At 35.4% G+C, this 14,447-nt stretch overlaps 1 non-coding gene across 1 annotated transcript; it reads left to right on the top strand.

Annotated features, from left to right (window-relative positions):
• Positions 1 to 5,998: 5,998 nt before the first annotated feature.
• On the top strand, positions 5,999 to 6,105 carry LOC140855906 (small nucleolar RNA R71). Its single transcript, XR_012139350.1, has one exon. It is a non-coding gene; the product is annotated as a small nucleolar RNA R71 (small nucleolar RNA).
• Positions 6,106 to 14,447: the final 8,342 nt, after the last annotated feature.

Genomic DNA, 14,447 nt, shown 5'->3' with positions numbered 1-14,447 from the left:
AAAATCAAAGATTTCAAATCAAAATCTTACTTTCTCTGTGGATTCGACCCGACTCACTACTTTCTACATATTTTTAATTTTTATTGAAGTTGGAATTTGATTGATAATCACTCTCCAACTTGAACTTTGCTCGTCCTCGAGTAAAAAAAGAATTTAGAATTAAGTACTGTTTAACTTAAAGTTTCAAATTTCATCAAATAATTTTTAAAAGACCATTGATATTCAGTAGTGTAAATGAGATATATCATTGGGGTATTAATACTAGTTAATATGAGAGTTAAACTGAGAACACTAAACTTTTTCTGAACTTTTCCAAATTATCTCTACCTTTATCTCCAAATTATTAACTTTCATATGGACAAGTATATCGTTACTTCTGTCCTTTATTTATTGATTGATTTTTTTTTAATTTAATTAATTTAATTAATTTTTTTTAAATATATGAAGAAATATATAGTTACTCTACACAAATCCATAGAAAGTAAACTCTCCTTTGATGCTGGTAGAAAAATTTAGAAATGCTTAAAGAAAACTATTTAAGTTCTAAACTTAACTCTTTATTGAGTTTTCTTAATACTTGATCCCTTAATATCTCACAAACTCTCTGATCTGTACATCAATTTTTTTTTAAAAATGCTTGGTTTAACTCGATTCTTAAATATAATCAGATGCTTAAATACTAAATACTAACTTACTTGAGGACTTAAAAAATTTTATTCTCCCCCCCAACTTAATCGACATTGTTCTCAATGGAGTAGAAAAAAATGAATGGTGCATGTAAAGAGAAAGAAAAGGAGAGATATCGCTTGATCCATAAGTCTTTTTAAAACTAATTCTCCCTCCAACTTAGTCAAGATTATTTTCAGATCCCTATAAAAGACACAAAGCAAGACTCGATTATCCTAAACAAAATGCAAAAAAAAGCAAAAGCAAAAGCAAAAATTAAAAACTTGAAAACTGAGAAAATTGGGTTGCCTCTCAGGAAGCGCTAAGTTTACTGTCTTCAACCAGACCATGCCATTCAGTTTAGTGCCGGTCTGTTAATGCTATTTGGTCAATAATTTGATTTAATGATATCCCTTCTATGTATGGTTTTAATCTTTGACCATTTACCTTAAAGAAATTTTGAGATTTAGGATCATAAAGTTTGATTGCACCATGTGAGAATACTTGATTTACAATATAAGGTCCTTCCCATCTAGATCTTAATTTCTCTGAAAATAATTTTAGCCTTGAATTAAATAACCAGACTTGTTGATTTGGCTTAAAGGTTTTCCTCGAAATATGTTTGTCATGAAAGGCTTTCATTTTTTCTTTATAAATTCATGAATTTTCATAAGCCTCTTGTCTCAATTCATCCAATTCACTCAATTGCAACATTCAGTTGAAACCAGCTTGTTTTAAATCAAAATTTAATTGCTTAATTGCCCAATATGCTTTGTGTTCAAGTTCTACCGGAAGATGACATGCTTTTTCATAAATCAATCTGTAGGGAGACATACCAATAGGATTTTTATAAGCTGTCCTATAAGCCCATTGTGCATCATCTAATCGATCTGACCAATCTCTACGATCAGGCCTAATAGTCTTTTGCAAGATGTTCTTAATCTCCCTATTGGATACTTCAACTTGGCCACTTGTTTGCGGGTGGTATGGTGTAGCTATCTTATGTGTGATCCCATACTTTCCTAGCAAAGTTTAAAATAATGGTTTGTGAAGTGGGTACCTCCGTCGCTAATGATAGCACGTGAAAATCCGAACCTAGAAAAGATATTTCTTTGGACAAATTTTATGACTATTTTATGATCATTGGTTCGTGTTGCTATTGCCTCAATCCATTTAGAAATAATAGTCGACAGCCACCAAAATATATTCAAAATCATCGGAGGGTGGAAAAGGTCCCATAAAATCAATTTCCCAAATATCAAAAATTTCAACTACCAAGATGGGATTCAAAGGCATCATATTTTTCCTTGAAATATTTCCTAACGCTTGACATTTGAGACATTCCTGGCTAAAATTATAAGCATCCTTAAACAATGTGGGCCAGTAAAATTCGCTTTGCAATACTTTGGCCATCGTTTTTCGTCCAGAAAAATGCCCTCCACAAGCAAGAGTATGACAAAATTTCAAGATTCTCAATTGTTCAGTCTCAGGAATGCATCTACGAATGATCTGATCAGCACAAATTCGAAAAACCTCAGGATCTTCTCAAAGATAATACTTGATTTGAGCAAAGAATCGATCCTTTTCATTTTTAGACCAACCATCAGGAATTTGTCCAACTGCTAAGTAATTCACAATATCTGCAAACCAAGGGGCCTTTGTATGTGAAACTACCAGAAGTTGTTCATCTGGAAAAGATTCTCCAATTGATGTAGGTTCACAATCTTTAACTAAGATCCTTGATAGGTGGTCTGCTACAACATTTTCAGATCCTTTCTTATCTCGAATTTCAATATCAAACTCTTATAGCAGTAAAATCCATCTAATCAATCATGGTTTGGCATCTTTCTTTGAGAGCAGATATCTCAAAGCCGTGTGATCTGAATAAATCATGATTTTTGATCCTAACAGGTATGATCGAAACTTCTCCAAAGCAAATACTACAGCTAGTAACTCTTTCTCGATTGTGGTATAATTCATCTGAGCTTCATTCAAGATTCTACTAGCATAGTAAATCACTACAGGATATTTGTTTACCCTTTGGCCCAAGACAGCTCCTATGGCAAAATCAGAAGCATCGCACATGATCTCAAAAGGTAGTGACCAGTCTGGTGATTGGATGATTGGAGCTTTGGTCACAGCTTCTTTCAGAAATTCATAAGCTTTAAGGCATTCTTCATCAAAGTTAAAGGGGACATCCTTAGCAAGCAAATTACAAAGAGGACGGGATGTTTTAGAAAAATCTTTGATGAAACGACGGTAAAATCCTACATGACCAAGGAAAGATCGAATTTGTTTGACAGAAGTGGTGGAGGAAGTTTAGAAATCAGTTCAACCTTTGCTCTATCAACCTCAATCCCTCTCTTGGAAACAATATGCCCTAATACTATTCCCTCTTTAACCATGAAATGTCTCTTCTCCCAACTTAAAACTAAGTTGGCCTCAATGCATCATTTTAACATTTTCTCCAAATTATTGAGGCAACTTTCGAAAGATTCTCCAAAGACTGAAAAATCATCCATGAATATCTCTAGAAAATCTCCTACCATATCTGAAAATATTGACATCATGCACCTTTGAAAGGTTGCGGGTGTATTACATAATCCAAAAGGTATTCTACGGAAAGCAAAGGTTCCATAGGGACATGTGAAGGTGGTCTTTTCCTGATCTCCTGGATAGATTGCTATCTAATTGTATCCTGAGTATCCATCTAAAAAATAGAAATATTGTTGGCCAGCTAATCTCTCTAAGATTTGGTCAATAAAGGGTAAGGGAAAATGATCCTTATGGGTGGCTGCATTAAGTTTTCTATAATCTATGCAGACACGCCACCCAGTAGAAAGTCGCATTGGTACAAGTTCTCCATGATCAGTACAGACAATCGTGAGTCCAGATTTCTTTAGAACGACTTGAGTGGGACTCACCCAGTGGCTATCAGAAATAGGATAAATTATACCAGCATCTAACCATTTAATTACCTCCTTCTTGACTACATCTTGCATATTCGGGTTGAGCCGTCTTTGCATTTCTCGAATGGGTTTGGCATTATCCTCTGTGTAAATATGATGCATGCATATTGATGGACTAATACCTTATAAATCAGCAATAGTCCAACCTATGGCCTCTCTATGTGCTTTTAATACATTTAACAATTGATCTTCCTGTTCGTGGGTTAGGTCAGAAGCAATGATTATTGGCAGAGTTTTCTCAGGTCCTAAGAATGCATACTTGAGTGATTCAGGCAAAAGTTTCAGTTCAAGTTGTGGTGGGGCCTGGATTGAAGGACGTAGTGGTTTAAATTTTAACTTAGGTAAAGGCTCAATTTTTATTGACCAAGATAGTGATTGTGCTAAATGAGGTGAATCATACAAGGCATTCACCTCCTAATCTTGGATTTCGTCATTGAATTCATCCTAAATATCATCTTCTTTTAAATCTAAGGAGAAATCAGTTTCAACTATCTCATCTATCAGATCAATTAATGAACAGCTTTCCTCCTTTTGAGCATACTTCGAGGTATTAAAAACATTGATTCTCACCTTTTGATCCCCAAAAGAAATATCCATAGCTCCTGTTTTACAATTAATATTGGCATTGGCAGTGGCTAGGAATGGGCGACCTAAAATTATGGGATTTTGATTCAGCTCTTGAGATGGTTCCATATCAAGTATGAGGAAGTCTACTGAAAAATAGCATGTATTGACTTTAATTATAACATCCTCAATCAGACCACGTGGAGTCTTAACAGATCTATCAACTAGTTGTAAAATAACCGACGTGGGTTTTAGTTCTCCTATCTCAAATTTTTCATAGATCGAGGTTGGAAGTAGGTTGACACAAGCTCCTAAGTCTAACAAAGCTCGGTCAAAGGTGATGCCTCCTATAACACATGAAATCAAAGGAGCACTAGGATCTTTCATTTTTTGAGGTAATGGATTTAACAAGACTACACTAACATCCTCAGATAACATGATTCTCTTTATTGTTCGTGGCTCACGCTTTTGGGTGCAAAGTTCTTTAAGAAATTTAGCGTAGGCTGGGACATGTTGAATTGCATCGAGGAGGGGTAGATTAATGTGAACTTGTTTAAACAATTCAATCAGTTCCTCGTTGCTTGCTCCTTGCTTTTTATGGGAAGAACCAGCTTTTAAGGTTGAAGGAAATGAGACTTTTGGTCTATATATCTTGGGTAACTCATCTGCTTTTTTCTTTTTTTTGTCTTTTCTGCTTAGATCAATAGCAATTTCTGGTTCTGGTTCTTCTATCGGGTTAGTCTCAGTTCTAATCTCTTCTTCCAAATTTTTATTTGGGCTAGCATCAGTACTAGCTTCTCTCACCTGATTTTGATATGGATCCTTAAGAATCCTATCACTTCTAAGTTCAGTAATTGCTTTGGTATTTTCAAATTGAGATTCTTAGATGGGACATTGGATTGATGACTAGGTCCAGGTGGTTGATGAGTGGATGGGTTGTTCTTAGGATTTGGTACTAGTTGGCTTGAAAGTTGACCTGGTTTCTCCTCATGGTAGACTCAGCTAATTATCCTATTTGTGCTTCTAGCCTAGCGATAGATTGTTGCTGGGTCATGATCAATTGTTGTAGTTGGTTTAATCTATCATCAGCTAAATTAGTCTGTTGAGGAGGTGGGTATGGTGGCTGATTGTGATATGGTGGCTGGATCGATTGACTGGGCTGACCTCTATTGTAGGCATAATTCTGGTATGGAGGTCTACTCTGAAAATTTTGCGAAGGAAGAATTTGGATCTGAGCCTGAGTCTGTTGGGGTCTCTAAGAAAAATTAGGATGGTTCCTCCAGCCTGAATTATATGTGTTAGAGAATGGATCATTGACAGGTTTAGAATAACCTTGGGCAGCTTGAACTTGTTCTTGAATGAAAGATGGAAACTGTGCAGCCGTGGGACATTCACTCACATGATGGGCTGGGCTAGCACAAATAGAACAAATCTCCTGATAGTTAGGTGGTGGTGTGTATTGTGCAGGAGATTGTTGACCTAATGCTAAGAACTGATCAAATTTTTGGGCAAGAAGGTTGACTTTATCTAATCTTTGAGCTATTAGGTTCAAATCGGCCTTAGGACTAGAGTCTGTTTGCTTGATCTCAAAAATTTCTATCCACTTTTGGTGAGGAATTGATCTTTCGTAGGAGGATAATGAAGCATGATTGATTGAATTTTCACTCAAAGTTTCAAATAAAGTGTAGGCTTCATCCTCACTTTTACTCATGAATGCATCCCCACAAGATGCATCTACCATCTGTCTATATTGGTCACCTAAATCTTCATAAAAAGCTTGAATAATTTGCCACTTAGATAGATCATGATGTGGGCATTTTCTAAGAAGTTTCTTAAGTCTCTCCCATGATTCATGAATTTATTCTCCTGGAAGCTGAGCAAATCCAGTGATGGCTCGCCTCATTGTGTTGGTTTGACCTATGGGATAGAATTTCTTAAGAAACTCGTGCTGTATTTCAGCCCAAGTTTGAATTGGTCTCCCTATTGTGCCAAGCCAGTACTTGGCTTTGTCTTTAAGTGAGAAGGGGAATAAGGTCAATCTAAGTGCATCATCAGTAAAATTTTGAATTTTCACCATGGAATAAATTTCTAAGAACTCATCCAGATGCTTGTAAGGATCTTCATTAGTATTTCCATAGAAAGACGGAAGCATCTGGATTGTGGTCGACTTGATCTCGTAGTGGCTTACAGGGATATCAGGTAATGGATACAAGTCGATGGGTTATAGGTGGAAGGAATAAAATATTCCTTCATCTGTCTAGGTGGTTCTCTAGGATCTCCAGCCATCTGATTTTCAGGTTTAATATGAATCAACCGTTCAATCTCAGGATTGGGTTCAACTAGGTCAAGATAGAGAGATCTTCTATCTTGCATATACCAGTGCAAACCCTAATGTATGATTCAAGTTTTTTTTTTTTTTTGTGCAGAAAAATAGACAAAGGAGAGAAAAGAAAGAAAGAGCTCTAGACCTAAATACGTAAGGTGAGAAGAATTAGTTGTGGTTAAGTGTTAATTCCAATCAAGTTAGCAAACAGTTAAACCTAGACACCTACGGGTTTCTTAGACCTAACAGTTTGATATAGAGTGGCTTAGCTTAAATGCAAATTGGGTTTGTTCTCACTTCCTTCAACTAGCCAGGTAAAAGGTGGGATCGTGGGGGTCCCCCCGTTGCTTGCCTTAGACACCAATTGAATTGGCCAGATAAGCTAACAGAACCAATTAAATAATCATGAGTCCACTTAGGCAGAGCTTTTGTAACCTCTAGCCTTAGACACCAGTTTCAGGGGTGAGTTCAAACTTACTTTGCACTTGACTTCACCATAATACTCAAAACTAAACTCGATTATACTAGGGGCCAATGTCTACTTGATTTTAGTTAGACTAGGGTTAATGTGGAATGCTGGTTGGTTGTTTTTGGGCCAAGGAAGGGTGATGAAATTCTTACCTTATCTTGTTATGGGTGTTGCCCTTAAATTGATTTGAGATGAATATGTACAACCAATTTCAAACAAGGGGTTCTATACAACTAAATTAGATGCATGAAACTAATAAAACTTGAAAGCTTACCTTGTCTCCAGCAATCACCAAAAATAAATCTACAATGATGAATGCTCCTAAAAATTAAGTTTCTACTCTTGTCATACAATTTTTATTAGGTTTATGTGGATGAATTTTAGATTAATTAAAAAAATAGTAATTAATACTAAAAAAAATAATTAAGTTCAGGGTTAGGATTGATCTCACCAACTTGGAAGCTTTCTATCTCTCCTTTTTTTTTTGAATTTTTGAATTTTTTTTTGCAAAAAGATAAAAAAAATTAGTAAGCAATAGTCACAAAAAAATTAAAAAAATCAAACATTAAAATTGATGCCTTTTCCGACAACGGTGCCAAAAATTGATACGATCAAGATGCTGTCATTAAGACACCATGATTATCAATCAAATTTTGACTTCAATAAAAATTAAAAATATGTAGAAAATAGTGAGTTGGATCGAATCCACAGAGAAAGCGAGATTTTGATTTGAAATCTTTGATTTTACAAAAAAAAATAAAATTTTGGAGAAAGCAATTTAAGTCGAAAGTAAAAATTAAAAGTACAAAAAATAAATCGGGTACTAAGATCTACTAACTAGATCCTAACATCTACTTGTAATAAAAATAAATAACAAAAATTTAAAAAGTATAAAAATAAATTGGTACTAAGATCTACTAATTAGATCCTAGCATCTATGTGCAAAAAAAAAAAATTGAGTAGAGAGTGTAGAAAAAAATAGAGAAAAAAAATAAAATAGCTTTAGGGACCCAAGAAAAAGAAGGAGAAAAGCTGGTTCGCTCTACGGAGTACGATGAAAGATGGAGAAGTCATCAACCATCTTCTCGATGAGGCTTGGCTGATCAACTTCATATCCTTATTACAGTTTTATTTTTATTTTATTTTATTATTCCTTTTAAATTCTTTGTACTTGAATTTCAACTTCAATTAATGCAAAATTTATTTTTTGCACTTTAAATTCCTGTCTTTTATTTTTTTTTTTTTGCACATAGATGCTAGGATCTAATTAGTAGATCTTAGTACCAATTTATTTTTATGCTTTTTAAATTTTTATTATTTATTTTTATTACAAGTAGATGCTAGGATCTAGTTAGTAGATCTTAGTACCCGATTTATTTTTCATACTTTTAATTTTTATTTTTGACTTAAATTGCTTTCTCCAAAATTTTATTTTTTTTTGTAAAATCAAAGATTTCAAATCAAAATCCTGCTTTCTCTGTGGATTCGATCCGACTCACTACTTTCTACATATTTTTAATTTTTATTGAAGTCGATATTTGATTGATAATCATGGTGTCTTAACGACAACATCTTGATCATATCAGCTAGGGATGGTTATCAGTACTTCATTACCTGTACTGATGATTATTCAAGATATGGGTATGTATTTCTTATGAGGCATAAGTCTGAAGCCTTTGAAAAATTCAAAAAATTTAGACATGAAGTAAAAAAACAAACAGAAAAATCTCTTAAGATTTTTCGATCAGATCGAGGAGAAAAATATCTCAGTAAAAAATTTTTGAAATATCTCAAGGACCACAACATAGTCTCATAATGGACTCCTTCTGGTATGTCTCAGCTCAACGACATATCAGAAAGGAGAAATAGGATCCTATTGGATATAGTCCCATCTATGATGAGCTTCACTGACCTACCTATATTTCTTTGGGGATATGTCCTACAAATCTCTATTTATATTTTATATAGAATTTTTTTTAAATCTATTCTTACCACATCATATGAGATATTGCATGATAAGAAATCGAATCTGAGTCATCTTAGGATCTGGGATTATTCGACTGTGTCAAAAGATAAGTGGCGGACAAGTTAAAGGCTAGAGCTATTAAAGCTCACTTCATAGGGTATTCTATAGAATCAATATGATACTATTTTTACATTCTAGAGGATTACAATGTAATTATGAAAAGTTAATTGAGCTCGAAGAGAAAGTCTCTAAAATGCAGCTAGCTGTAGATCAAGTTGAACCCATTGAAACAGTAGATGTAGTTATTTCTCCTCCACCTCGTAGATCTAATAGGATCTTCTGTCCTCCTGAAAGGTATTTAGATATGCTTATAGAGGATGTAGAGAAAGTGTTCCTCGTAGGAGATAAGGATCAAATAATTGATCATAAGACCTATGATGAGACGATGTCAGACATCGACTTTGAGAAATGGTTGAATGCTATAAAGTCAGAAATTGACTCAATGCATTCGAACCAAGTCTGAACGTTAGTGGATCCACCAAAGGATATTGTTCCTATTGGATGTAAATAGATTTACAAAAAGAAAAAAGGTATAGATGGTAAGATAGAAATCTATAAAGCTAAGCTAGCGGTGAAGGATTATAGTCAACGTAAAGGCATTGACTATCAGGATATTTTTTTACTTGTAGCTATGCTGAAATTTATCCACACACTGCTTGTCTTTGTAGCTTATTATGATTATGAGATATGATAGATGGATATAAAAATGGCATTCCTTATTGGATATCTTGAGGAAGATATCTATATGGAATAATCCTTGGGTTTCATTTCCAATAATGGAGATCACAAAGTCTGTAAGCTGCATAAATCTATTTATGGATTAAAGCAAGCTTCTCAGAGTTGAAATACTCATTTCAACAATGTGATTAAATCATTTGATTTCATCAAGAACGAGGAGGAGCCTTGTATTTACAAAAAGATCAGTGGGAGGCCCGTCATATTTCTCGTATTGTATGTGGATGACAACTTTCTTATTGGAAATGATGTTGTATGCTGACTTCGATCAAGAGTTGATTGTCTAAAGAATTTTTCATAAAAGATCTAAGAAAAGCATCTTACATTCTAAAAATTAAGGTTTATAGAGATAGACCAAATAGGATGCTTGGCCTTTCACAGAAGATGTACATAGAGAAACTGCTAAAGAGGTTCAGCATGGAGAACTCTAAGAGGAGACTACTATCCCTTAGACATGGCATTAGTCTCTCCAAGAAGATGTGTCCTAGCACATCTGAAGAGATTCAACAGATAAGCAAGATCCCTTATGCTTCAGCAATAGAGAGCTTCATGTATGCCATATTATATACACAATCTGATATAACCTTTGCTGTGAGTGTCACGAGTAGGAATCAGTTGTATCCAGATGAGGAGCACTGGATTGCTGTGAAGAACATCTTTAAGTACTTGACAAGGACTAAAAATTTATTCTTGATCTTTGGAGGAAGTCTTGAGCTATGGATTAAGGGATACATTGATTCAAACTTTATATTTGATCTTAATGATAGAAGGTCTACATCAGGGTGTGTGTTTCTATGCAATGATGATTCTACTAGCTGGAAGAATTTCAAGCAGTCCATCATTGCTAATTCTATAATAGCAACTGAGTATATCACCGCCTCGGAAGCTGCAAAAGAAGCCATCTGATATAAAAAGTTTGTTGCAAAGCTCAAAGTGATGCCATCCTCTTATACTATGACAACAATAATACTGTAGCCCTCGCTAAGGAGTCCAGGTCTCATCAGAAATTCAAGTACATCGAGTGGTCGTTTCATAATATATATACGTAACTATCTTGAGAAGAAATACATCAAGATATGAAGAGTAGACTCGATGAATATGAAGAGTAGACTCGATGGATAATATGGCAGACTCACTGATGAAGTAGTTAAGCCAGCCAAAGACTGAAGCCCACCTTGAGAAGATGGATCTTATGTATATGGCCTATTGGCTTTAGATTAAGTGAGAGATTATTAGATGTATGATCTGAAAAGCCAATTGTTGGCTGACACATTATATTATTTTAGGATATATTTTGCACTTGATTTGATGAAATTAATAAAATAAATATTTTTTTATATATTCATGTGTAATGTGTCTGTGAATTATCCAAAGGATTAATAGACAATGACACATATTCTCAAGAGTTAAAAATTTAAGACATGTGTCATTATAAATTAACTCCTAAATTACTCTCGATTATTGAATCATCACAGAGACAGTGATGGATCCATCAAGATCGATGCGCGGATCGCTTTCTTTTAAGATAGACGAGTCTCGAGTCTATAGTATAGGGATACTGAAGTAAGAGTACAAGTGGTTGTTAGAGAACAACGGTATTGAGCGTGATCAAAAATAAAAAGTCACTTGGATATCTACTCATTCGTCAGTGACTATCTCGATGCTGTAGTTGAGTGGTTCTCTGACCTAAGGTGCTTTAGTTGCTCACAGTGGGATTGCTATAGTTTGACAATACATAAATATGATCTCTAGTCATTCGAGATCTTACAGTGTTTGTTGACTATAGTAGATTTGCTATAGGAGTAGGGTGTGCACTCATAGGAGATCTATAGGTCTTGGTAGTTGAGGAGTAGTTCTATGCAATCTAAGAGACTGAGTCCTTAAGTCTGTGGCCACAGTAGCATAATAATGGAAAAGAATTTTCATGGGATTCATGATTTGGCTCAAGCTAATTAAGTCTTACATATGACAGATGCTTAGGGTTTGATGAGTTTTCATGATCTGCATCCTGTCAAAACTCTCAATATATAGAAGAACTGAATTATACGGTAACTACACCTAGAGGTTCTACTTTCAATTCTGTTGGGTTGCCACTACATATTACTAGATGTTACTGATGGATTGTGAGAACTCACTAGGATCATTCTAGATTGATGATCCTTAATGGGTGTGAGTTGGAATTATTTCGACCCATCGAAAAGAATTTTTGATGTTATTTTGATAGAGATCATTGTAAGTCTCACTATCAGACAAAATTAAATCTATAGGATCACACACAAAAGGGGTTAACCAAGTCATTTGATTGAATCAAGATCAAATTATCAATTGAATTTATGATTTGGATCAATTTATAAAAGTTACAAATATAGTAACTGCAAATTATTAGCGTAAGAATCTTAATTGCAAATATTACAATATTGTTTGACGTAATTAAATTATGAATCAAGTCTTAATTAATTTAAATTAGATTTAATTTAATTAAATTTGACTTAATTTGAGACTAATTATGTTTAATAATTTAAGTTGGACTTGGATCCCAATCCTAATTGGATTAGGATTGACAGTCTTTTCGAATTGGATTTGAATTAGATTCGAGTCAAATCCAAATTGATCCTGTATCTCACCTAATTAGATTAGGTTAAGATAATCTCAATTTGACTAAAATTCTCTATCCTTTTCAGCATGAAAAAGGGGAGAAGGCGGCGCCCTCCTCCTAGTGGGTGTAGGAAAAGGAGAGGCACCAACTATAAGGAGGGGCGCCAATAGTTGACGCCCCATCCTTCCGAGATTTTCTCTCTTACTCATTTTAAAAATTAATTAAATCATAACTGATTGAGAATTAGATTAAAAATTTATTTAATTTATTTTTCTTTATTTTGGCATAGAAATTGAGGAGGAATTGGATTCCTCCTAGGGTTTGGCGTGTGACTCATTGTGGCTGCCCACCCTTGCGCCTATAAGAGGGGCATCCCACCTCTTAGACACCCCAACAATATTTCCATCATATTTTTCATGAAAAAGGGAGAGAAAATTAGAGAGAAATCAGAAAGAAAAAGGAGAGAAAAATAAAGGAGAGAAAAACAAGAGAAAGGGTTCTCTTCTAGCATCTTCTTCGAGGTCCTGCATGAAGGTATTCATGTTATCTTCTTCTACAATGAGATCCAATCATATAGAGCAGATCTGAAAGAGACTAGTACCTTGATGATCAAGAAGGCTTTGGACTTGCCTCAGTTCTGTATGGATACCTATAGTGGCCAGGCATGTGTGTGGCTTCAAACAGAATTAGGATTCGATCCAAATCCGGCTTGCAAGTGGATAGCGATCCCAATGTAAATTTTTGATCCTCTTTATTTCTATTTTCAGATCTATAAATCTGATTTTATCATATATGTTAGATCCTTTTTAGGTGATCTTAGCTGTAATCTAGGGCATGCAATAGATGAAAATTTTAATCTATACATTCCACTACATTTTCATGAGATAGAAAAATTCTACATACTGAAATCACCATAATCCAACAACAACGAGTCCTTCTAGGCTAGGGTTAGGTTTCCACTTCATCCATTTTTCATATAGCTTTTCTATTTTCTTGACATGTCATTGAGTTTGGTGGTACTGAACTAATGGTGTTTCATTTATGTCTTCGTAGTCATTTATTTCTTGGCTAACGTTCCGCCAATTATCATCTTTTTCAAGGCATGCTTCACCATCAAGAGGCATCCCTATGCGAGTGATTCATGGTATATCTCTCCTCAGAGAAGAGTTCCTCCTTTGGTCTGAGGTACTCCTTCCTATCCATCCATAATTGGAAGGAGATATTTATTTTTATTTCTTGTTCTTTAGTTGAGGACTGGGGCTTTACCCCTTGGGGCCAACCTAAGAAATTGGTCCTCTAAGCTCCTACCTTAAGGGATGAAGAATTCTAATGCTATAAAGCCTTAGTCGGATACAAGGTTCTACCGCTAAAGGAGTGCTATCAAAGCAGACACTCTTGAATGTCGGGCTCAGCCAGGTCAACCCTTAAGGTGAGTGTCGGGCTTAATAAAAGCATCCTCTGGCCGATGTTTCTTAAGATCGGCTTGATCTCGACCCACGAAGGCAACTGACTGGTAGGAACTCATTGCCCTGTGCTGACATAGTCCTCGCTTCCTCGGTTCAAATCTCTGTCACCTGCCTCTATGAGGAAGGGATGATTCAAGAGTCTCTTCACTGAGTTGGAGCTACTAGCTCAAAACCAACCCCTACTTCAACTGGGCAGGGGTTGATTATTCCCTCAGTTCGGCCCTCGAACTCCACACTGGAGAATTGGAGGGTAGCTTGTGATGTAGTTCATGGTTTTTACTTTCAGCCAATGCAAAAAAGTTAAAAGAGTCAGGCTGTAGCTCCTGACAAAGGGATGCTCTAGACTCCTACATCCGGGTAAGTTGCACTTCATCTTTTTTTTATTGTTTTCATTGTTTTCTTCGAGCTAACTAATCTTTTCTTCTTACATCTTAGCTACCATCTAACTAGCTTCATGCAGTTGGCCAAATTGGTAAGGTCAGAGATCATGAGGCTCTTCACAAGGCCGAGGTAGTGGAAAATAGGGCCTCCAAGATAGAGGAGGCCAAGAAGAAAGCTTGGTTTAAGGTAGAAGAAGCCGGGTAGAGGACCCAGTCCGAGGTTGAAGTTGAGAAGATGACCCAATCTGAGATC

The sequence above is a fragment of the Elaeis guineensis genome, chromosome 2 (genome assembly GCF_000442705.2).
Source record: "Elaeis guineensis isolate ETL-2024a chromosome 2, EG11, whole genome shotgun sequence".
Lineage (NCBI taxonomy): Eukaryota > Viridiplantae > Streptophyta > Magnoliopsida > Arecales > Arecaceae > Elaeis > Elaeis guineensis.
Note: the sequence above shows the minus strand (reverse complement) of the source record. Positions and strands in the feature narration are given on the sequence as shown.